Source organism: Rhinoraja longicauda, chromosome 6, assembly GCF_053455715.1.
Source record: "Rhinoraja longicauda isolate Sanriku21f chromosome 6, sRhiLon1.1, whole genome shotgun sequence".
Classification (NCBI taxonomy): Eukaryota; Metazoa; Chordata; class Chondrichthyes; order Rajiformes; family Arhynchobatidae; genus Rhinoraja; species Rhinoraja longicauda.
Genome location: NC_135958.1, coordinates 81,631,325 through 81,654,711, shown reverse-complemented (window position 1 = coordinate 81,654,711; position 23,387 = coordinate 81,631,325). Strand labels below are relative to the sequence as shown.

At 64.7% G+C, this 23,387-nt stretch overlaps 1 pseudogene across 1 annotated transcript in view; it reads left to right on the top strand.

The window, feature by feature from the left end:
* LOC144594760 (ATP-binding cassette sub-family C member 3-like) overlaps positions 1 to 23,387 on the top strand; it is a 71,073-nt pseudogene that overhangs the window by 28,111 nt on the left and 19,575 nt on the right. Inside the window, exons 2-6 of the transcript XR_013547422.1 lie at positions 1,123 to 1,299; positions 4,936 to 5,061; positions 7,354 to 7,491; positions 9,380 to 9,505; positions 11,755 to 11,816. The product of XR_013547422.1 is annotated as an ATP-binding cassette sub-family C member 3-like (transcript). The remainder of the gene's footprint in view (positions 1 to 1,122; positions 1,300 to 4,935; positions 5,062 to 7,353; positions 7,492 to 9,379; positions 9,506 to 11,754; positions 11,817 to 23,387) is intronic.

Sequence of the window (23,387 nt, the reverse complement as noted above, 5' to 3'; positions counted from 1 at the left end):
GTGAGTTAGCAGTACATGAGGTTTAGAAATGTTTACAACTTGACCAAAGTTCTGTGAAATTCATCAGGGAAGGGGAGCTAGAATATGTGAATAAACTGCCAAACGGGGAAAGGAGGTGTAAGGTATGTAACGGGATGACCAGCGATGGAAATGTGTCTCTGCTTTTCACAATGAGTGTAATGATGTGGCGGTGGGGATCATATGTGTGTGTCGATGATGAAGAACTCTGGCGTGGTGAGATATTGGAGTGGGGTGCAAAGTGTATATCAAGCTAGGCAAATGTGCAGAAACTTGGCAGATGGATTGTAATGTGGCAAAGTGCAAGGTTGGTGACTTTGGTGCATAAAACAATAATTGGTGAAAGATTGGAATGTGTTGCTATCCAAGAGTATATCGGCCTTCATTTGAGTGCAAGAATAAAGATTTGTCTTGCTTCTTGTCCTTGACCTGTTCACAATGGAACAACCTTCAGTGATGCCTCTCTCCAGACCTAATCAATTTATATACTTTTATCAAATCTCCCTCATCATTTTCTAAAGATAACAGTCCCATTTATTTATCCTTGAAGTGTAGACGCTTATTGCGGGAACATTCTCATCAATCTGTTCTGGACCTTCTGATATGCTTTCACATCCATCCTCCACTGGCAGCCACCATTGAAGGCAATGATCCAGTTTCCCAGAGTAACAGCAACTTCCTTTCTGTAGATGCTGCCTGTTCTGCTGAGCTGTTTTAGTGATTCCTATTTTATTTCCGATTTCTAGCATCTGCGGATGTTTAATGATTTTTGGCTTCTGTTTAATTGATTTAATATGACCTCTCTCCTAATATACTCTATCAATAAAGCCCAGAATTGTGTATTCGTCAACTGTTTCTTTGCAACTTGCCCTGTGACATTCCACTTCGTATCATTGAGATAAGCAACCATCCCTCTCATGGTTCTCTCGATGTTTATCTGTGCATTCGAAACCGAGCTTCGTGAAGAGTACTAAGACAGCCAACAAAGCTTTGTTAGAAGTGCTTGATTTATTCCATGTTATTTGGGATTTGGATATTGGGTTGCTACATCTACAAGCTGACCTGTTTCTGTTCTCCCTCTCCTCCCCATTTTCCCACTTGCAGGATCACAACTTTACTTTTCACACGGACACTCCAGACCTGACTCCATGTTTCCAGAAAACCATCCTGGCTTGGATTCCCAGTATTTATCTGCTGCTAATCTTCCCCCTGTACTTCCTGTATCTCCGACAGAACAACAAAGGTTACATCAGGGTCACCCGACTCAACAGATCCAAAACGGTGAGTGCGTGGCTCGCTGGTGTTCAGGCCTTTGGGAAGCCGTGTTGCCACTGGTGGCAAGTCTGACGGGACGTACAGGAGGCTAGAGGGTGGGTGTATGAATGGGTGGACACCAGGGGTCTTTCGGAAGGCGCAAGGTTAATGCAAGTTCTTTTTATAACAATCAGGGAATGACATTAAACAAAATAACTGGATTAAAAAGATTGCGACCGTGAAACCATTACAATTCCTGGATGTAACATTAACTTTTAAATATCCACCCCAGTGAACTTTAATCCTTCAGAGAAATAAATCATACCTCTGCATTAACAGCAGCATGGTTAAATATTACTGCCCAGAGAGCAGAAAATAAACCACTGCAACAAAAGCAGACGAAGAAAGACTGAGGTGTAGAAAGGAACTGTAGATGCAGGTTTAAACTGAAGATAAACACAAAGTGCTGGAGTAACTCAGCGGGACAGGCAGCATCTCTGGAGAGAAGGACTGGGTGATGTTTCAGGTCGAGACGAAGACCCATCTGAAGAAGGGTCTTGACCAGAAAAGTCACCCATTCCTTCTCTCCAGAGATGCTGCCTGACCCGCTGAGTTACTGCAGCACTTTGTGTCTATCTTGTGAGAAAGAGTGACGAGGGAGGTAGTGCATTGCTTTGTGGGGACAGAGCAGAGGATGCAGGGCAACGTCAGGTAGGCAGATAGCAGCAGGTAGAATGTGAGGACTAGGACACAGTAGATACATCGTGGGAAAGGGTCAAAAAACAGGGAACAGGAGAATGTTTAAAATTTGCTGGTTATAGAATAGTATAACGTGGAAACAGGCCATTGAGTCCAGCTCTGGTTTTCTGATGGGGTGTAAATGTCAACACAGGCACATAGCCGATTTGTGGAAAGAGGGAAAGTTGAAAGGGGATTTTGAGGCAAGTTTTTTCCTCATGGAGTGGTTAGTGCTTGGAACGTGCTGGCGGGGGAGCTGGTCGAAGCGGATGTGATGGCAAAGGTGAAGAGACATTTAGACAGACACATGAGTGTGGAGAGAGCTGGGCCATGTGCAGCCGGATGGGTTCAGTTTAGATTGGCACCATGATCGGTGAAGATACGGTGAGGCTGAAGGGCCAGTTCATACTCTTCTATAATAAGAAAATAACTGCAGATGCTGGTACAAATCGATTTATTCACAAAATGCTGGAGTAACTCAGCAGGTCGGGCAGCATCTCGGGAGAGAAGGAATGGGTGACGTTTCGGGTCGAGACCCTTCTTCAGACGTATAACGTTCCTTGTAACGTTTGTACAGTTTGTGTGCTGATCTGGGACTGCGTTAGGCTGGTCTGAGGCAGTCAGGCTGGAAGGAGCCTTGTGTTGGGTGCAGGTACACGTGAGGTGCCCTGTGTGAAGCGGTCAGGCAACGTGATGCCTCTGCTGGTGATATTGGTTCCCAGCGGAGAATGTCGCATTGTCATCATGCCTGCAGGAAGCCGTGCTGATAACAGCCCCACTAATGGTTATACTCACAATCCCCTTTTGCAGTGGCAAGTGAATCATTAATGGAATTAACCACATGAAACAGCTTCTGTGTAAATATGTGGCAATTGGTTTGTGTTTCCTGGGAACTATTTCTCCAGTAGTTTAACGCTCCACATACCATAGCAGGCAAATTGTGGATCAGGTGAATGATTCAGTCATTCCTTCAATCTACCTCTGCTGCCCTACTGCTGTCATCTTCATTAGTGAATATCCACTGTTGGTATCATTTGGTAACTGGTTTGATTCCCAGGTTTGAGCCGATGCTTGAGGCAACACTCCCTGGTGCACTATCAGGGAAGTGCCTTCAGGCAAGAGATATCGCCTGCTCACGTGATTTTATCTAATGATGTGTGAACAACAAAGGGATTTTGATTGATCTCTGCTCCACCATTTTTTATTTCAGTCAGTCAGAGAGTGAAACATTTAATGTTTTGGATCAATGGGCCGAGACAAGTGGAAAGTGCACATGTGTTAAGTTCTAGAGAGAATCTGTATGGAGAGAATGGTGAATGCCTTTGGGCGGCAGGTTTGGCCAAGTGCTTATGCAAAATTGATAAATAAATGAAGAGTTATGGATGCCACATCTAACTGGATTGAAGTAGAAATCTTCATCCAAAACTACATCTGAGAAATTTGGGAGTTCCTTTTCGAATTCATAATTTACAATTTCTTTAGTCTTCTAACTTGGCATGCTGCTGCACAGGACTCAGCAGTGAGTTCAGCCATTCTCTCTCAGCAGATACAGACTAATCCAGCACTGCATTGGAGCATAGAAACAGGCACTCTGCCCACTTGCCATGGCCAACCATTTACACTAGAACCACCTGCCTGCGTTTGGCCCATATCCCTCTAAACCTTGCCTATCCGTGCAGCTGTGCAGATGTGTTTTAAATGTTGTTTTAGTACCTGCTTCAACTACCTCCTTTGTTATCGATATGTCCACCAATCTCCGCATGGGAAAGGTTGACCCTCAGCTTGCAAAGGGCCAAGGTTTTTTACACAGGGTGGTGGGGATGTGGAACGGGCTGCCGGAGGAAGTGGCGCAGGCAGGTACAAAAACATTTAAAAGTCATTTGGACAGGGTACGTGGATAGGAATAGATTTAGAGCAAAAGCAGACTAATAGGACTAGCTTAGACAGGGCATCCTGGTGGCTGGGCCAGAGGGCCTGGTTCCATGCTGTATGACTAAAGCAAAACGTAGTGGTAACACAAGCAGGTAGGCTGCATCTGTGGTCAACCCTTTAGCCTGATCTCCAGGGGGCTGCAGTCTCCATTCTTATTTTAAATTTGCAGCATCCCAGTTATTTTTCAATTTCACTGATTTCATCGATTTCAGGTAAGCAGATCTTCCAGTTTGTACCAGAGTGAACCAAAGCAAATGAAACATCAACAACGTGAACCTTTAGCTCTTAATATTTGTCTCTCTGACTGATGTATTTTGACCTGCTGAGCATTGCCAGTATTCTGTTTCTATTTCAGATCTCTAATCGAGCAGCGTTTTGCCTCGCACAGCTCCAGCATTTGTCTCTCTTCTGACTGGCCTCCATCTGCATTCCCTTTATTCATGTCTCTGGACAGACCATCCCTCACTGGCCTCTGTCAGCCAGCACTAACACCACCACTTTAGTTTTCCAGTGTGTGCCAGTCTTTCTTCTTCAATTGGTGATATCACTGTTGCTGATTCAGGAAGGTATGCCTCTATACTAGGTGTCAGTGTTGGCTCTAATGAGCTACGTATTGTCTGAAGACCAGGGTGAGTAAGGCATGACTGAACTTTGCACGTACACTTGCTCCTGTTACCCCACAGTGGGGGTTTGATGGTCGACATCTGTCTATCTGAGGCCAGGGATTTGTGTGTCTGTGGGTGGCAGATGGCTGGAATGAGATGGCAGAATGTGAAGAGCTGGGCAGCATGTAAACATGGTCATTTTATGGACTGCACTCTGCTGTGCAGTAGCTGGATGGAATACGTCCTCCAGCGACATGGGTCTTTAGCCTCTGAGGAGACGTCTTTAAGGCAGGTGATGTGTGTGTCTCACCACTCATGCTATGCTTGTGTGTTGCGCTGTGTGTATCTCTCTGTACGACTGTCCTGTTCCCGGCTCTCCCTCCTGCAGGTCCTGGGGGTTCTGCTGTGGATTGTCTGCTGGTTGGATCTCTTCTACTCCCTCTATGAGATGGTCAATAAAAAGGGATGGACTGTGGCCAATTTTGTCACCCCGGTGATACTGGGAATCAGCATGGTGAGTCACTGTGGCAGGGGGTGGCTGGGTTGTGGGTGGGTGAAGGGGTCTGTGGGTGGGGGTGGGGGCGTGGGTGGGTGTGGATGACGGGGTGTGTGGGTGACGGGGTGTGGGGGGGACTGGGGGTGGGTGTAGGGTGTGGGTGGGTGTGGCTGGGTGGTGGGTCTGTGGTTGGGGGGTGGGGGTGTGGGTGGGTGTGTGGGTGGGTGTGGGGGTGGGTGTAGGGTGTGGGTGACGGCGTGTGTGGGAGGGGGTAGGGTGTGGGTGACGGGGTGTGGGTGACGGGGTGTGTGGGTGACGGTGTGTGTGGGTGACGGTGTGTGTGGGTGACGGGGTGTGGGTGACAGGGTGTGTGGGTGACGGTGTGTGTGGGTGACGGTGTGTGTGGGTGACGGTGTGTGTGGGTGACGGGGTGTGTGGGTGACGGGGTGTGTGGGTGACGGGGTGTGTGGGTGACGGGGTGTGTGGGTGACGGGGTGTGTGGGTGACGGGGTGTGTGGGTGACGGGGTGTGTGGGTGACGGGGTGTGTGGGTGACGGGGTGTGTGGGTGACGGGGTGTGTGGGTGACGGGGTGTGTGGGGTGTGTGGGTGACGGGGTGTGTGGGGTGTGTGGGTGACGGTGTGGGTGACGGGGTGTGTGGGGTGTGTGGGTGACGGGGTGTGTGGGGTGTGTGGGTGACGGTGTGGGTGACGGGGTGTGTGGGGTGTGTGGGTGACGGGGTGTGTGGGGTGTGTGGGTGACGGGGTGTGTGGGGTGTGTGGGTGACGGGGTGTGTGGGTGACGTGGGGTGTGTGGGGTGTGTGGGTGACAGGGTGTGTGGGTGACGGGGTGTGTGGGTGACGGGGTGTGTGGGTGACGGGGTGTGTGGGTGACGGGGTGTGTGGGTGACGGGGTGTGTGGGTGACGGGGTGTGTGGGTGACGGGGTGTGTGGGTGACGGGGTGTGTGGGTGACGGGGGGTGTGGGTGACGGGGTGTGTGGGGGACGGGGTGTGTGGGGGACGGGGTGTGTGGGTGACGGGGTGTGTGGGGTGTGTGGGGTGTGTGGGTGACGGGGTGTGTGGGTGACGGGGTGTGTGGGTGACGGGGTGTGGGTGACGGGGTGTGTGGGTGACGGGGTGTGTGGGTGACGGGGTGTGTGGGTGACGGGGTGTGTGGGTGACGGGGTGTGTGGGTGACGGGGTGTGTGGGTGACGGGGTGTGTGGGGGACGGGGTGTGTGGGGGACGGGGTGTGTGGGGGACGGGGTGTGTGGGGTGTGTGGGGGACGGGGTGTGTGGGTGACGGGGTGTGTGGGTGATGGGGTGTGTGGGTGATGGGGTGTGTGGGGTGTGTGGGTGACGGGGTGTGTGGGTGACGGGGTGTGTGGGTGATGGGGTGTGTGGGGGACGGGGTGTGTGGGGGACGGGGTGTGTGGGGTGTGTGGGGGACGGGGTGTGTGGGGTGTGTGGGGGACGGGGTGTGTGGGGTGTGTGGGGGACGGGGTGTGTGGGTGACGGGGTGTGTGGGGTGTGTGGGTGACGGGGTGTGTGGGTGACGGGGTGTGTGGGTGACCGGGTGTGTGGGTGACGGGATGTGTGGGGGACGGGGTGTGGGGTATGTGGGGTGTGTGGGTGACGGGGTGTGTGGGTGACGGGGTGTGGGGTGTGTGGGTGACGGGGTGTGTGGGTGACGGGGTGTGTGGGTGACGGGGTGTGTGGGTGACGGGGTGTGGGGTGTGTGGGTGACGGGGTGTGTGGGTGACGGGGTGTGGGGTGTGTGGGTGACGGGGTGTGGGGTGTGTGGGTGACGGGGTGTGTGGGTGACGGGGTGTGTGGGTGACGGGGTGTGGGGTATGTGGGGTGTGTGGGTGTGGGGTGTGTGGGTGACGGGGTGTGTGGGTGACGGGGTGTGGGGTATGTGGGGTGTGTGGGTGACGGGGTGTGGGGTGTGTGGGTGACGGGGTGTGGGGTGTGTGGGTGACGGGGTGTGGGGTGTGTGGGTGACGGGGTGTGGGGTGTGTGGGTGACGGGGTGTGTGGGTGACGGGGTGTGGGGTATGTGGGGTGTGTGGGTGACGGGGTGTGTGGGTGACGGGGTGTGTGGGTGACGGGGTGTGTGGGTGACGGGGTGTGTGGGTGACGGGGTGTGTGGGTGACGGGGTGTGGGGTGTGTGGGTGACGGGGTGTGTGGGTGACGGGGTGTGTGGGTGTGGCGTGTGGGTGTGGCGTGTGGGTGTGGCGGGTGGGAGTGGGTGGTGTGGGTGTGTTTGCTGGCAGTGATGTTTACAATGCCAGTGTTGATTGTGCCCACAGTTGGTTGCGACGTTCCTGATCCAGTGCGAGAGGCTGCGTGGAGTCCAGTCGTCTGCCGTTCTCCTCCTCTTCTGGTTCCTCGCCGTGCTCTGTGCCGTGCCGCCATTCCGCTCTAAAATCCTGGCAGCACTGAGAGAGGTGAGTGGGTGGTGGAGATGGGCACAGATACTCTGCTGAGTGCCAGGCCATGGCCCCCAACAAGATGGATGACGGGCAGGCAGAGGAGAGTTTAACGGCATGAGGTTGGGCATGGACAGTATGGGCCGAAGGGCCTGTTCCCCTGCTATGGTCTATGGAACTGTCACTAGCAAAGGGCACAGTTATTTGGAGCACTGAGTGTGGTAACTGATGCAGACAGCAGGCCAAGCACTGTTTGGGAGTTTTGTTCAATTCTCCATGGTAGATAGTGAGTAATTAAATGACTACAAAGAAAATGAAATGTGTGATGCTGGTGAGTGGGGCAGTTGAGTGGGGAGTGTACAGACGTGCGGTATCTCTGGCATTCCCTCTGGGGCTTGGGTTGAAGATTTGGCAACAGGCAGGGATGACGTTCAGAGAAAGAACTGAAAAAAGCAGAGGTGCCGTTTGTGGTGGAGCGGCTGAGCTGAACCTGCAGGGAGGCTGACCCTGGGCCTGTGTGTACTGCTGACCCTGGGGCTGTGTGTACTGCTGATCCTGGGCCTGTGTGTACTGCTGACCCTGGGGCTCTGTGTACTGCTGACCCTGGGCCTGTGTGTACTGCTGACCCTGGGGCTGTGTGTACTGCTGACCCTGGGGCTCTGTGTACTGCTGACCCTGGGCCTGTGTGTACTGCTGACCCTGGGCCTGTGTGTACTGCTGACCCTGGGGCTCTGTGTACTGCTGACCCTGGGCCTGTGTGTACTGCTGACCCTGGGGCTCTGTGTACTGCTGATCCTGGGGCTCTGTACTGCTGACCCTGGGCCTGTGTGTACTGCTGACCCTGGGGCTCTGTGTACTGCTGACCCTGGGGCTCTGTGTACTGCTGATCCTGGGGCTCTGTACTGCTGACCCTGGGCCTGTGTGTACTGCTGACCCTGGGCCTGTGTGTACTGCTGACCCTGGGCCTGTGTGTACTGCTGACCCTGGGGCTCTGTGTACTGCTGACCCTGGGGCTCTGTGTACTGCTGACCCTGGGCCTGTGTGTACTGCTGACCCTGGGGCTCTGTGTACTGCTGACCCTGGGCCTGTGTGTACTGCTGACCCTGGGGCTCTGTGTACTGCTGACCCTGGGCCTGTGTGTACTGCTGACCCTGGGGCTCTGTGTACTGCTGACCCTGGACCTGTGTGTACTGCTGACCCTGGGCCTGTGTGTACTGCTGACCCTGGGCCTGTGTGTACTGCTGACCCTGGGCCTGTGTGTACTGCTGACCCTGGGCCTGTGTGTACTGCTGACCCTGGGCCTGTGTGTACGGCTGACCCTGGGGCTCTGTACTGCTGACCCTGGGGCTGTGTGTACTGCTGACCCTGGGGCTCTGTACTGCTGACCCTGGGCCTGTGTGTACTGCTGACCCTGGGGCTCTGTGTACTGCTGACCCTGGGCCTGTGTGTACTGCTGACCCTGGGGCTCTGTACTGCTGACCCTGGGGCTGTGTGTACTGCTGACCCTGGGCCTGTGTGTACTGCTGACCCTGGGCCTGTGTGTACTGCTGACCCTGGGGCTCTGTACTGCTGACCCTGGGGCTGTGTGTACTGCTGACCCTGGGCCTGTGTGTACTGCTGACCCTGGGGCTGTGTGTACTGCTGACCCTGGGCCTGTGTGTACTGCTGACCCTGGGGCTGTGTGTACTGCTGACCCTGGGGCTGTGTGTACTGCTGACCCTGGGGCTGTGTGTACTGCTGACCCTGGGGCTCTGTACTGCTGACCCTGGGCCTGTGTGTACTGCTGACCCTGGGCCTGTGTGTACTGCTGACCCTGGGGCTGTGTGTACTGCTGACCCTGGGGCTGTGTGTACTGCTGACCCTGGGGCTGTGTGTACTGCTGACCAATTGCTCTGTTTCTCCACAGCATCAAGTGTCTGATGTCTTTCGATTCACCACCTTCTACATGAAGTTTGCGCTTCTTCTGACTCAGTTCTGCCTCTGCTGTTTCAGTGAGCCTCCTCCATACTTTTGCATCGTGTCGGATGATGTGGTGAGTGCTAGTGTGCTTTAACAGAGCTGAGATCTGGATCACCCTCCCCCTCCCCAACACTGGAAGCCCAGGTATAACGGCAAACACGGACCGTCACAGGCCGGGTCTGCAGAGGCTTGTGGGCATTGATGGCCGCATGGGCCATTGATCGGGACATGGACTGAGATGTGGCCATGTCCCTCAGTGGCAGTCAGCGACTGGCCATCTGTTTACAGACCACAGGGAGATGCAAGGAACCGCAGATGCTGCAATCTTCAGCAAAGCACCAAGTGCTGAAATAACTCAGGCGGTCAGGCAGCATCTGTGGAGGGAAAAGACAGATGAGGTTGAGGGTTGGAACCCTTCTTCAGACTGAAAAAGTTGGAGGACAAGGCAGGAAGAGAGGTGGGGCTGCAGCAAACACTATAATAATAATAATAATAATAATAATAATAATAATAAGCATTTATTTTATATAGCGCCTTTCCAGAAGCTCAAAGCGCTTTACATAAACAATCATAACATAAAAACAAACAGACAAACTATCCTAACGGAGAAGTGGCGAATAAACAACGCCAGCGTCCTCTCACGTCAGGGTCCGGCAGTAGACAACAAAAAGCACAGGACACACAGATACAATTTTTACACAAACAGCCATCACAGTGATTGCTCTAGGCACACCCTCACTGTGATGGAAGGCAAAGTCTTATCTCCTCCTCATTTCTTCTCCCGTGGTGCCACGAGGTGATCGAGGCTCCCAACTTTTTGAAGCCCCCACCGGGCGATGGAAAGTCCCAGGGCCGAGCCGAGCAGGCCGATGAAGGTCCTGAGCCCCCACCGGAAAGTGCTGCGGCCGAGCCACGCAGGGCGGTGAAGGGCCTGCGGGCGGGTCGATCGTACCTTGCGCTTCGGGGCGGTCGAAGCTGCTACGGCTGGAGCTCCCAAAAACCGGTCGCCAGCCAGGGACCTGCGAACTCCCGACATTGCGGTCTACAGGGCCCATGGCCGAAGCCTCCGAGATGGTAAGTCCAGGCCCTGCGACCGGAGTCTTCAAGGTCGATCCCAGCTGGAGGCCGCCGACTCCACGGTGTTAGGCCGTAGCGCGAACGGAGATACGACACGGTAAAGGTCACATCTCCGTTGAGGAAGAGATTAGAAAAAAGGTTTCCCCCACTCCCCCCACCACCCCCCCACATACACAGAGTTAAAAATAGAACAAAACGTACATTAAACGATGACAATAGACAAAAAACACACAAAAAGACAGAGAGACTGCCGCCGGTGAGCCGCAGCTGCAGGACACAGCCACGCCCCTTGTTTTGTTTTTTAGCAAGTGATAGGTGGATACAGGTGAGAGGAGCGGGCAGATGGGTGCAGGGTGGGTGCAGGGTGAGTGCAGGGTGGGTGGCAGAGGGGTGCAGGGGGGTGCAGGGTGGGTGGCGGAGGGGTGCAGGGTGGGTGGCGGCGGGGTGCAGGGGGGTGCAGGGTGGGTGGCGGAGGGGTGCAGGGTGGGTGCAGGGGGGTGCAGGGTGGGTGGCGGAGGGGTGTAGGGGTGCAGGGTGGGTGGCGGAGGGGTGCAGGGTGGGTGCAGGGGTGCAGGGTGGGTGGCGGAGGGGTGCAGGGTGCGTGGCGGAGGGGTGCAGGGGGGTGCAGGGTGGGTGGCGGAGGGGTGCAGGGTGGGTGCAGGGGTGCAGGGTGGGTGGCGGAGGGTGCAGGGTGGGTGGCGGAGGGGTGTAGGGGTGCAGGGTGGGTGGCGGAGGGGTGCAGGGTGGGTGGCGGAGGGGTGTAGGGTGGGTGCAGGGTGGGTGGCGGAGGGGTGCAGGGTGGGTGCAGGGGGGTGCAGGGTGGGTGGCGGAGGGGTGTAGGGGTGCAGGGTGGGTGGCGGAGGGGTGCAGGGTGGGTGCAGGGTGGGTGCAGGGGTGCAGGGGTGCAGGGTGGGTGCAGGGGTGCAGGGTGGGTGCAGGGGTGCAGGGTGTGTGCAGGAACTGACAAAGGCGACGTCAGAAAGGGAGAGCAGAGGAGTGACTTGATTTGCAAATCCGTAGCGTGGAGGGCTGCCTGCAGGCGGTTCCCACACTGGCTGCTCTAGTCTTTACCTGTTGAGAGGTTGTGGGTTTGGAAGGTGCCCAGAAACACCGCTGGTGGGGAGAACAAATGTCTCCACTGGGGAGGGGTGCCAATCAGGCAGAGTGTTCAGGGGGTCAGCAAGGCGTGATCGTTGGGTGACAGGATGGCCTATGGGAAGCTGACTGGTTCTGCTCTTACCACAGAATCCGTGCCCTGAAATAAGCGCTGGCTTTCTCTCCCGCCTGACGTGGTGGTGGTTTACCAGGTGAGTCCCGGTCCTCACACTCACAATGCAACTATTCTCACAAGTAAATATCAATTAAACACTAATATACTTTGAGTTGCCAAAGCTACTGTTCCCTGTTATTATCTGACAGTGAGTGGGAGTTGATACATCAGCAAGGTAGACGCCCCTGGTCCACTGGCCCCAACGCCCCCTGGTCCACTGGCCCCAACGCCCCCTGGTCCACTGGCCCCAACGCCCCCCGGTCCACTGGCCCCAACTCCCCCAGGTCCACTGGCCCCAACGCCCCCCGGTCCACTGGCCCCATCGCCCCCCGGTCCACTGGCCCCAACGCCCCCCGGTCCACTGGCCCCAACGCCCCCCGGCCCACTGGCCCCAACGCCCCCCGGCCCACTGGCCCCAACGCCCCCCGGCCCACTGGCCCCAACGCCCCCCGGTCCACTGGCCCCAACGCCCCCTGATCCACTGGCCCCAACGCTCCCTGGTCCACTGGCCCCAACGCCCCCCGGTCCACTGGCCCCAACGCCCCCTGGCCCACTGGCCCCAACGCCCACTGGCCCCAATGCCCCCAGTCCACTGGCCCCAACGCCCACTGGCCCCAACGCCCCCTGGCCCACTGGCCCCAATGCCCCCCGGTCCACTGGCCCCAACGCCCCCTGGCCCCAACGCCCCCTGGCCCCAACGCCCCCTGGCCCCAACGCCCCCTGGCCCCAACGCCCCCTGGCCCCAACGCCCCCTGGCCCCAACGCCCCCTGGCCCCAACGCCCCCTGGCCCCAACGCCCCCTGGCCCACTGGCCCCAATGCCTCCAGTCCACTGGCCCCAACGCCCCCCGGTCCACTCGCCCCAACGCCCCCTGGACCACTGGCCCCAATGCCCCCAGTCCACTGGCCCCAACGCCCCAGTCCACTGGCCCCAACGCCCCCTGGCCCACAGGCCCCAATGACCCCAGTCCACTGGCCCCAACGCCCACTGGCCCCAACGCCCCCCCGGTCCACTGGCCCCAATGCCCACTGGCCCCAACGCCCACTGGCCCCAAGGCCCACTGGCCCCAAGGCCCCCTGGTCCACTGGCCCCAAGGCCCCCTGGACCACTGGTCCCAGCGCTCCCTGGTCCGCTGGCCCGGACGCTCCCTGGTCCACTGCCCCGGACGCTCCCTGGTCCACTGGCCCCAACGCCCCCTGGCCCACTGGCCCCAATGCCCCCCGGTCCACTGGCCCCAACGCCCCCTGGCCCCAATGCCCCCTGGCCCACTGGCCCCAATGCCCCCAGTCCACTGGCCCCAACGTCCTCCGGTCCACTGGCCCCAACGCCCCCCGGTCCACTGGCCCCAACGCCCCCCGGTCCACTGGCCCCAACGCCCACTGGCCCCAACGCCCACTGGCCCCAACGCCCACTGGCCCCAACGCCCACTGGCCCCAACGCCCCCTGGCCCCAACGCCCCCTGGCCCCAACGCCCCCTGGCCCCAACGCCCCCTGGCCCCAACGCCCCCTGGCCCACTGGCCCCAATGCCTCCAGTCCACTGGCCCCAACGCCCCCCGGTCCACTCGCCCCAACGCCCCCTGGACCACTGGCCCCAATGCCCCCAGTCCACTGGCCCCAACGCCCCAGTCCACTGGCCCCAACGCCCCCTGGCCCACAGGCCCCAATGACCCCAGTCCACTGGCCCCAACGCCCACTGGCCCCAACGCCCCCCCGGTCCACTGGCCCCAATGCCCACTGGCCCCAACGCCCACTGGCCCCAAGGCCCACTGGCCCCAAGGCCCCCTGGTCCACTGGCCCCAAGGCCCCCTGGACCACTGGTCCCAGCGCTCCCTGGTCCGCTGGCCCGGACGCTCCCTGGTCCACTGCCCCGGACGCTCCCTGGTCCACTGGCCCCAACGCCCCCTGGCCCACTGGCCCCAATGCCCCCCGGTCCACTGGCCCCAACGCCCCCTGGCCCCAATGCCCCCTGGCCCACTGGCCCCAATGCCCCCAGTCCACTGGCCCCAACGTCCTCCGGTCCACTGGCCCCAACGCCCCCCGGTCCACTGGCCCCAACGCCCCCCGGTCCACTGGCCCCAACGCCCACTGGCCCCAACGCCCACTGGCCCCAACGCCCACTGGCCCCAACGCCCACTGGCCCCAACGCCCACTGGCCCCAACGCCCACTGGCCCCAACGCCCACTGGCCCCAACGCCCACTGGCCCCAACGCCCACTGGCCCCAACGCCCACTGGCCCCAACGCCCACTGGCCCCAACGCCCACTGGCCCCAACGCCCACTGGCCCCAACGCCCACTGGCCCCAACGCCCACTGGCCCCAACGCCCACTGGCCCCAACGCCCACTGGCCCCAACGCCCACTGGCCCCAACGCCCACTGGCCCCAACGCCCACTGGCCCCAACGCCCACTGGCCCCAACGCCCACTGGCCCCAACGCCCACTGGCCCCAACGCCCACTGGCCCCAACGCCCACTGGCCCCAACGCCCACTGGCCCCAACGCCCACTGGCCCCAACGCCCACTGGCCCCAACGCCCACTGGCCCCAACGCCCACTGGCCCCAACGCCCACTGGCCCCAACTCCCAACGGCCCCAACTCCCACTGGCCCCAACGCCCACTGGCCCCAACGCCCACTGGCCCCAACGCCCCCTGGCCCACTGGCCCCAACGCCCCCTGGCCCACTGGCCCCAACGCCCCCTGGCCCACTGGCCCCAGCGCTCCCTGGCCCACTGGCCCCAGCGCTCCCTGGCCCACTGGCCCCAGCGCTCCCCGGTCCACTGGCCCCAATGCCCCTGGTCCACTGGCCCCAGCGCTCCCCTGTACACTGGCCCCAACGCCCACTGGCCCCAATACACCCCGGCCCCAACGCCCCCTGGCCCACTGGCCCCAATGCCCCCCCCAGTCCACTGGCCCCAACGCCCCCCGGTCCACTGGCCCCAACGCCCACTGGCCCCAACGCCCCCAGTCCACTGGCCCCAACGCCCACTGGCCCCAACGCCCACTGGCCCCAACGCCCACTGGCCCCAACGCCCACTGGCCCCAACGTCCACTGGCCCCAACGCCCCTTGGCCCACTGGCCCCAACGCCCCTGGCCCACTGGCCCCAGCGCTCCCTGGCCCACTGGCCCCAGCGCTCCCTGGCCCACTGGCCCCAGCGCTCCCTGGCCCACTGGCCCCAGCGCTCCCTGGCCCACTGGCCCCAGCGCTCCCCTGTCCACTGGCCCCAACGCCCCGGGTCCACTGGCCCCAGCGCTCCCGGTCCACTGGCCCCAGCGCTCCCCAGTCCACTGGCCCCAACGCCCCCCCGGTCCACTGGCCCCAACGCCCACTGGCCCCAACGCCCCCAGTCCACTGGCCCCAACGCCCACTGGCCCCAACGCCCACTGGCCCCAACGCCCACTGGCCCCAACGCCCACTGGCCCCAACGCCCACTGGCCCCAACGCCCACTGGCCCCAACGCCCACTGGCCCCAACGCCCACTGGCCCCAACGCCCACTGGCCCCAACGCCCACTGGCCCCAACGCCCACTGGCCCCAACGCCCACTGGCCCCAACGCCCACTGGCCCCAAGGCCCCTTAGCCCACTGGCCCCAACGCCCCCTGGCCCACTGGCCCCAGCGCTCCCTGGCCCACTGGCCCCAGCGCTCCCTGGCCCACTGGCCCCAGCGCTCCCCGGTCCACTGGCCCCAACGCCCCCGGTCCACTGGCCCCAGTGCTCCCGGTCCACTGGCCCCAGCGCTCCCCTGTACACTGGCCCCAACGCCCCCTGGCCCACTGGCCCCAATGCCCCCCGGTCCACTGGCCACAACGCCCCCTGGCCCCAACGCCCCCTGGCCCCAACGCCCACTGGCCCCAACGCCCACTGGCCCCAACGCCCCTTAGCCCACTGGCCCCAACGCCCCCCGGTCCACTGGCCCCAACGCCCCCTGGTCCACTGGCCCCAACGCCCCCTGGTCCACTGGCCCCAACGCCCCCTGGCCCACTGGCCCCAATGCCCCCAGTCCACAGGCCCCAACGCCCCCTGGCCCCAATGCCCACTGGCCCCAATGCCCCCGGTCCACTGGCCCCAACGTCCCCGGTCCACTGGCCCCAACGTCCCCGGTCCACTGGCCCCAACGACCCCTGGCCCACTGGCCCCAATGACCCCAGTCCACTGGCCCCAACGCCTCCCGGTCCACTGGCCCCAACGCCCACTGGCCCCAACGCCCCCTGGCCCACTGGCCCCAACGCCCCCCGGTCCACTGGCCCCAATGCCCACTGGCCCCAACGCCCACTGGCCCCAAGGCCCCCTGGCCCACTGGCCCCAACGCCCCCTGGTCCACTGGCCCCAGCGCTCCCTGGTCCACTGGCCCCAGCGCACCCTGGTCCACTGCCCCGGACGCTCCCTGGTCCACTGGCCCCAATGCCCCCTGGTCCACTGGCCCCAACGCCCCCTGGCCCCAACGCCCCCTGGCCCCAACGCCCACTGGCCCCAATGCCCCCAGTCCACTGGCCCCAATGCCCCCTGGTCCACTGGTCCCAACGCCCCCTGGTCCACTGGCCCCAACGCCACCTGGTCCACTGGCCCCAACGCCCACTGGCCCCAATGCCCCCCGGTCCACTGGCCCCAACGCCCACTGGCCCCAACGCCCCCTGGCCCCAACGCCCCCTGGCCCACTGGCCCCAATGCCCCCAGTCCACTGGCCCCAACGCACACTGGCCCCAACGCCCCCTGGCCCCAATGCCCCACGGTCCACTGGCCCCAACGCCCCCTGGCCCCAACGCCCCCTGGCCCACTGGCCCCAATGCCCCCAGTCCACTGGCCCCAACGCCCCCCGGTCCACTGGCCCCAACGCCCACTGGCCCCAATGCCCCCCTGTCCACTGGCCCCAACGCCCCCTGGCCCCAACGCCCACTGGCCCCAATGCCCCCAGTCCACTGGCCCCAATGCCCACTGGCCCCAACGCCCACTGGCCCCAACGCCCCCCGGTCCACTGGCCCCAATGCCCACTGGCCCCAATGCCCACTGGCCCCAACGCCCACTGGCCCCAAGGCCCCCTGGCCCCAAGGCCCCCTGGCCCCCTGGTCCCCTGGCCCCAATGCCCCATGGCCCCAACGCCCCCTGGCCCACTGGCCCCAACGCCCACTGGCCCCAACGCCTACTGGCCCCAATGCCCCCCGGTCCACTGGCCCCAACGCCCCCTGGCCCCAACGCCCCCTGGCCCCAACGCCCCCTGGCCCACTGGCCCCAATGCCTCCAGTCCACTGGCCCCAACGCCCCCCGGTCCACTGGCCCCAACGCCCCCTGGACCACTGGCCCCAATGCCCCCAGTCCACTGGCCCCAACGCCCCCAGTCCACTGGCCCCAACGCCCCCTGGCCCACTGGCCCCAATGACCCCAGTCCACTGGCCCCAACGCCTACTGGCCCCAACGACCACTGGCCCCAACGCCCCCCGGTCCACTGGCCCCAATGCCCACTGGCCCCAACGCCCACTGGCCCCAACGCCCACTGGCCCCAAGGCCCCCTGGCCCCAAGGCCCCCTGGTCCACTGGCCCCAAGGCCCCCTGGACCACTGGTCCCAGCGCTCCATGGTCCACTGGCCCCAGCGCTCCCTGGTCCACTGCCCCGGACGCTCCCTGGTCCACTGCCCCGGACGCTCCCTGGTCCACTGGCCCCAACGCCCCCTGGCCCACTGGCCCCAACGCCCCCTGGCCCCAATGCCCCCTGGCCCACTGGCCCCAATGCCCTCAGTCCACTGGCCCCAACGTCCCCCGGTCCACTGGCCCCAATGCCCCCCGGTCCACTGGCCCCAATGCCCACTGGCCCCAATGCCCACTGGCCCCAACGCCCACTGGCCCCAACGCCCACTGGCCCCAACGCCCTCTGGCCCCAACGCCCTCTGGCCCCAACGCCCACTGGCCCCAACGCCCACTGGCCCCAACGCCCCTTAGCCCACTGGCCCCAACGCCCCTTAGCCCACTGGCCCCAACGCCCCCCGGTCCACTGGCCCCAACGCCCACTGGCCCCAACGCCCACTGGCCCCAACGCCCCCAGTCCACTGGCCCCAACGCCCCCCGGTCCACTGGCCCCAACGCCCCCCGGACCACTGGCCCCGACTCCCCCTGGCCCACTGGCCCCAATGCCCCCAGTCCACTGGCCCCAATGCCCCCTGGCCCCAATGCCCACTGGCCCCAATGCCCCCAGTCCACTGGCCCCAATGTCCCCGGTCCACTGGCCCCAACGTCCCCGGTCCACTGGCCCCAACGACCCCTGGCCCACTGACCCCAATGACCCCAGTCCACTGGCCCCAATGCCCCCCGGTCCACTGGCCCCAGCGCCCACTGGCCCCAACGCCCCCTGGCCCACTGGCCCCAACGCCCCCGGTCCACTGGCCCCAATGCCCACTGGCCCCAACGCCCACTGGCCCCAACGCCCACTGGCCCCAAGGCCCCCTGGCCCACTGGCCCCAACGCCCCCTGGTCCACTGGCCCCAGCGCTCCCTGGTCCACTGGCCCCAACGCCCCCCGGTCCACTGGCCCCAACGCCCCCTGGACCACTGGCCCCAATGCCCCCAGTCCACTGGCCCCAACGCCCCCAGTCCACTGGCCCCAACGCCCCCTGGCCCACTGGCCCCAATGACCCCAGTCCACTGGCCCCAACGCCTACTGGCCCCAACGACCACTGGCCCCAACGCCCCCCGGTCCACTGGCCCCAACGCCCACTGGCCCCAACGCCCACTGGCCCCAACGCCCACTGGCCCCAAGGCCCCCTGGTCCACTGGCCCCAAGGCCCCCTGGACCACTGGTCCCAGCGCTCCCTGGTCCACTGGCCCCAGCGCTCCCTGGTCCACTGCCCCGGACGCTCCCTGGTCCACTGCCCCGGACGCTCCCTGGTCCACTGGCCCCAACGCCCCCTGGCCCACTGGCCCCAACGCCCCCTGGCCCCAATGCCCCCTGGCCCACTGGCCCCAATGCCCTCAGTCCACTGGCCCCAACGTCCCCCGGTCCACTGGCCCCAATGCCCCCCGGTCCACTGGCCCCAATGCCCACTGGCCCCAATGCCCACTGGCCCCAACGCCCACTGGCCCCAACGCCCACTGGCCCCAACGCCCACTGGCCCCAACGCCCACTGGCCCCAACGCCCTCTGGCCCCAACGCCCTCTGGCCCCAACGCCCACTGGCCCCAACGCCCACTGGCCCCAACGCCCCTTAGCCCACTGGCCCCAACGCCCCTTAGCCCACTGGCCCCAACGCCCCCCGGTCCACTGGCCCCAACGCCCACTGGCCCCAACGCCCACTGGCCCCAATGCCCCCAGTCCTCTGGCCCCAACGCCCCCCGGTCCACTGGCCCCAACGCCCCCCGGACCACTGGCCCCGACTCCCCCTGGCCCACTGGCCCCAATGCCCCCAGTCCACTGGCCCCAATGCCCCCTGGCCCCAATGCCCACTGGCCCCAATGCCCCCAGTCCACTGGCCCCAATGTCCCCGGTCCACTGGCCCCAACGTCCCCGGTCCACTGGCCCCAACGACCCCTGGCCCACTGACCCCAATGACCCCAGTCCACTGGCCCCAATGCCCCCCGGTCCACTGGCCCCAGCGCCCACTGGCCCCAACGCCCCCTGGCCCACTGGCCCCAACGCCCCCGGTCCACTGGCCCCAATGCCCACTGGCCCCAACGCCCACTGGCCCCAACGCCCACTGGCCCCAAGGCCCCCTGGCCCACTGGCCCCAACGCCCCCTGGTCCACTGGCCCCAGCGCTCCCTGGTCCACTGGCCCCAGCGCACCCTGGTCCCAATGCCCCCTGGTCCACTGGCCCCAACGTCCCCTGGTCCACTGGCCCCAACGCCACCTGGTCCACTGGCCCCAACGCCCACTGGCCCCAATGCCCCCCGGTCCACTGGCCCCAACGCCCACTGGCCCCAACGCCCCCTGGCCCCAACGCCCCCTGGCCCACTGGCCCCAATGCCCCCAGTCCACTGGCCCCAACGCACACTGGCCCCAACGCCCACTGGCCCCAATGCCCCACGGTCCACTGGCCCCAACGCCCCCTGGCCCCAACGCCCCCTGGCCCCAATGCCCCCAGTCCACTGGCCCCAACGCCCCCCCGGTCCACTGGCCCCAACGCCCACTGGCCCCAATGCCCCCCGGTCCACTGGCCCCAACGCCCCCTGGCCCCAACGCCCCCTGGCCCACTGGCCCCAATGCCCCCAGTCCACTGGCCCCAACGCCCCCCGATCCACTGGCCCCAACGCCCCCTGGCCCCAATGCCCCCAGTCCACTGTCCCCAACGCCCCCTGGCCCCAATGCCCACTGGCCCCAATGCCCCCAGTCCACTGGCCCCAACGTCCCCCGGTCCCCTGGCCCCAACGTCCCCCGGTCCACTGGCCCCAACGCCCCCTGGCCCCCTGGCCCCAATGCCCCCAGTCCACTGGCCCCAACGCCCCCCGGTCCACTGGCCCCAACGCCCACTGGCCCCAACGCCCCCCGGTCCACTGGCCCCAATGCCCACTGGCCCCAAAGCCCACTGGCCCCAACGCCCACTGGCCCCAATGCCCCCCGCTCCACTGGCCCCAACGCCCCCTGGCCCCAACGCCCCCTGGCCCACTGGCCCCAATGCCCCCAGTCCACTGGCCCCAACGCCCCCCGATCCACTGGCCCCAACGCCCCCTGGCCCCAATGCCCCCAGTCCACTGTCCCCAACGCCCCCTGGCCCCAATGCCCACTGGCCCCAATGCCCCCAGTCCACTGGCCCCAACGTCCCCCGGTCCCCTGGCCCCAACGTCCCCCGGTCCACTGGCCCCAACGCCCCCTGGCCCCCTGGCCCCAATGCCCCCAGTCCACTGGCCCCAACCCCCCCCGGTCCACTGGCCCCAACGCCCACTGGCCCCAACGCCCCCCGGTCCACTGGCCCCAATGCCCACTGGCCCCAAAGCCCACTGGCCCCAACGCCCACTGGCCCCAACGCCCACTGGCCCCAACGCCCACTGGCCCCAACGCCCACTGGCCCCAACGCCCACTGGCCCCAACGCCCACTGGCCCCAACGCCCACTGGCCCCAACGCCCACTGGCCCCAAGGTCCACTGGCCCCAGCGCTCCCTGGTCCACTGGCCCCAGCGCTCCCTGGTCCACTGCTCCGGACGCTCCCTGGTCCACTGGCCCCAATGCCCCCCGGTCCACTGGCCCCAACGCCCCCTGGCCCCAACGCCCACTGGCCCCAACGCCCCCTGGCCCACTGGCCCCAATGCCCCCAGTCCACTGGCCCCAACGCCCACTGGCCCCAACGCCCCCTGGCCCACTGGCCCCAATGCCCCCTGGTCCACTGGCCCCAACGCCCCCTGGTCCACTGGCCCCAACGCCCACTGGCCCCAACGCCCACTGGCCCCAAGGCCCCTTAGCCCACTGGCCCCAACGCCCCCTGGCCCACTGGCCCCAGCGCTCCCTGGCCCACTGGCCCCAGTGCTCCCCGGTACACTGGCCCCAACGCCCCCGGTCCACTGGCCCCAGCGCTCCCGGTCCACTGGCCCCAGTGCTCCCCTGTACACTGGCCCCAACGCCCCCTGGCCCACTGGCCCCAATGCCCCCCGGTCCACTGGCCACAACGCCCCCTGGCCCCAACGCCCCCTGGCCCACTGGCCCCAATGCCCCCAGTCCACTGGCCCCAACGCCCCCCCGGTCCACTGGCCCCAACGCCCCCTGGCCCACTGGCCCCAACGCCCCCAGTCCACTGGCCCCAACGCCCCCCCGGTCCACTGGCCCCAACGCCCCTGGTCCACTGGCCCCAACGCCCCCTGGCCCACTGGCCCCAATGCCCCAGTCCACTGGCCCCAACGCCCCCTGGCCCCAATGCCCACTGGCCCCAATGCCCCCGGTCCACTGGCCCCAACGTCCCCGGTCCACTGGCCCCAACGTCCCCGGTCCACTGGCCCCAACGACCCCTGGCCCACTGGCCCCAATGACCCCAGTCCACTGGCCCCAACACCCCCCAGTCCACTGGCCCCAACGCCCACTGGCCCCAACGCCCCCTGGCCCACTGGCCCCAACGCCCCCCCGGTCCACTGGCCCCAATGTCCACTGGCCCCAACGCCCACTGGCCCCAAGGCCCCCTGGCCCACTGGCCCCAACGCCCCCTGGTCCACTGGCCCCAGCGCTCCCTGGTCCACTGGCCCCAGCGCACCCTGGTCCACTGCCCCGGACGCTCCCTGGTCCACTGGCCCCAATGCCCCCTGGTCCACTGGCCCCAACGCCCACTGGCCCCAATGCCCCCTGGTCCACTGGCCCCAACGCCCCCTGGCCCCAACGCCCACTGGCCCCAACGCCCACTGGCCCCAATGCCCCCAGTCCACTGGCCCCAATGCCCCCGGTCCACTGGCCCCAACGCCCCCTGGTCCACTGGCCCCAACGCCACCTGGTTACACTGGCCCCAACGCCCACTGGCCCCAATGCCCCCCGGTCCACTGGCCCCAACGCCCACTGGCCCCCAACGCCCCCTGGCCCCAACGCCCCCTGGCCCACTGGCCCCAATGCCCCCAGTCCACTGGCCCCAACGCACACTGGCCCCAACGCCCCCTGGCCCACTGGCCCCAATGCCCCACGGTCCACTGGCCCCAACGCCCACTGGCCCCAATGCCCCCAGTCCACTGGCCCCAACGCCCCCCGGTCCACTGGCCCCAACGCCCACTGGCCCCAATGCCCCCCGGTCCACTGGCCCCAACGCCCCCTGGCCCCAACGCCCACTGGCCCCAATGCCCCCAATCCACTGGCCCCAATGCCCACTGGCCCCAACGCCCACTGGCCCCAACGCCCCCCGGTCCACTGGCCCCAATGCCCACTGGCCCCAACGCCCACTGGCCCCAAGGCCCCCTGGCCCCAAGGCCCCCTGGCCCACTGGCCCCAAGGCCCCCTGGTCCACTGGCCCCAAGGACCCCCTGGCCCCAATGCCCCCTGGCCCCAACGCCCCCTGGCCCCAACGCCCACTGGCCCTAATGCCCCCAGTCCACTGGCCCCAACGCCCACTGGCCCCAATGCCCACTGGCCCCAATGCCCCCCGGTCCACTGGCCCCAACGCCCCCTGGCCCCAACGCCCCCTGGCCCCAACGCCCACTGGCCCCAATGCCTCCAGTCCACTGGCCCCAACGCCCCCCGGTCCACTGGCCCCAACGCCCCCTGGACCACTGGCCCCAATGCCCCCAGTCCACTGGCCCCAACGCCCCCTGGCCCACTGGCCCCAATGACCCCAGTCCACTGGCCCCAACGCCCACTGGCCCCAACGCCCACTGGCTCCAACGCCCCCCGGTCCACTGGCCCCAATGCCCACTGGCCCCAATGCCCACTGGCCCCAACGCCCACTGGCCCCAACGCCCCCTGGCCCCAAGGCCCCCTGGCCCCAAGGCCCCCTTGTCCACTGACCCCAAGGCCCCCTGGACCACTGGTCCCAGCGCTCCCTGGTCCACTGGCCCCAGTGCTCCCTGTTCCACTGCCCCGGACGCTCCCTGGTCCACTGTCCCGGACGCTCCCTGGTCCACTGGCCCCAACGCCCCCTGGCCCACTGGCCCCAACGCCCCCCGGTCCACTGGCCCCAACGCCCCCTGGCCCCAACGCCCCCCGGTCCACTGGCCCCAACGCCCACTGGCCC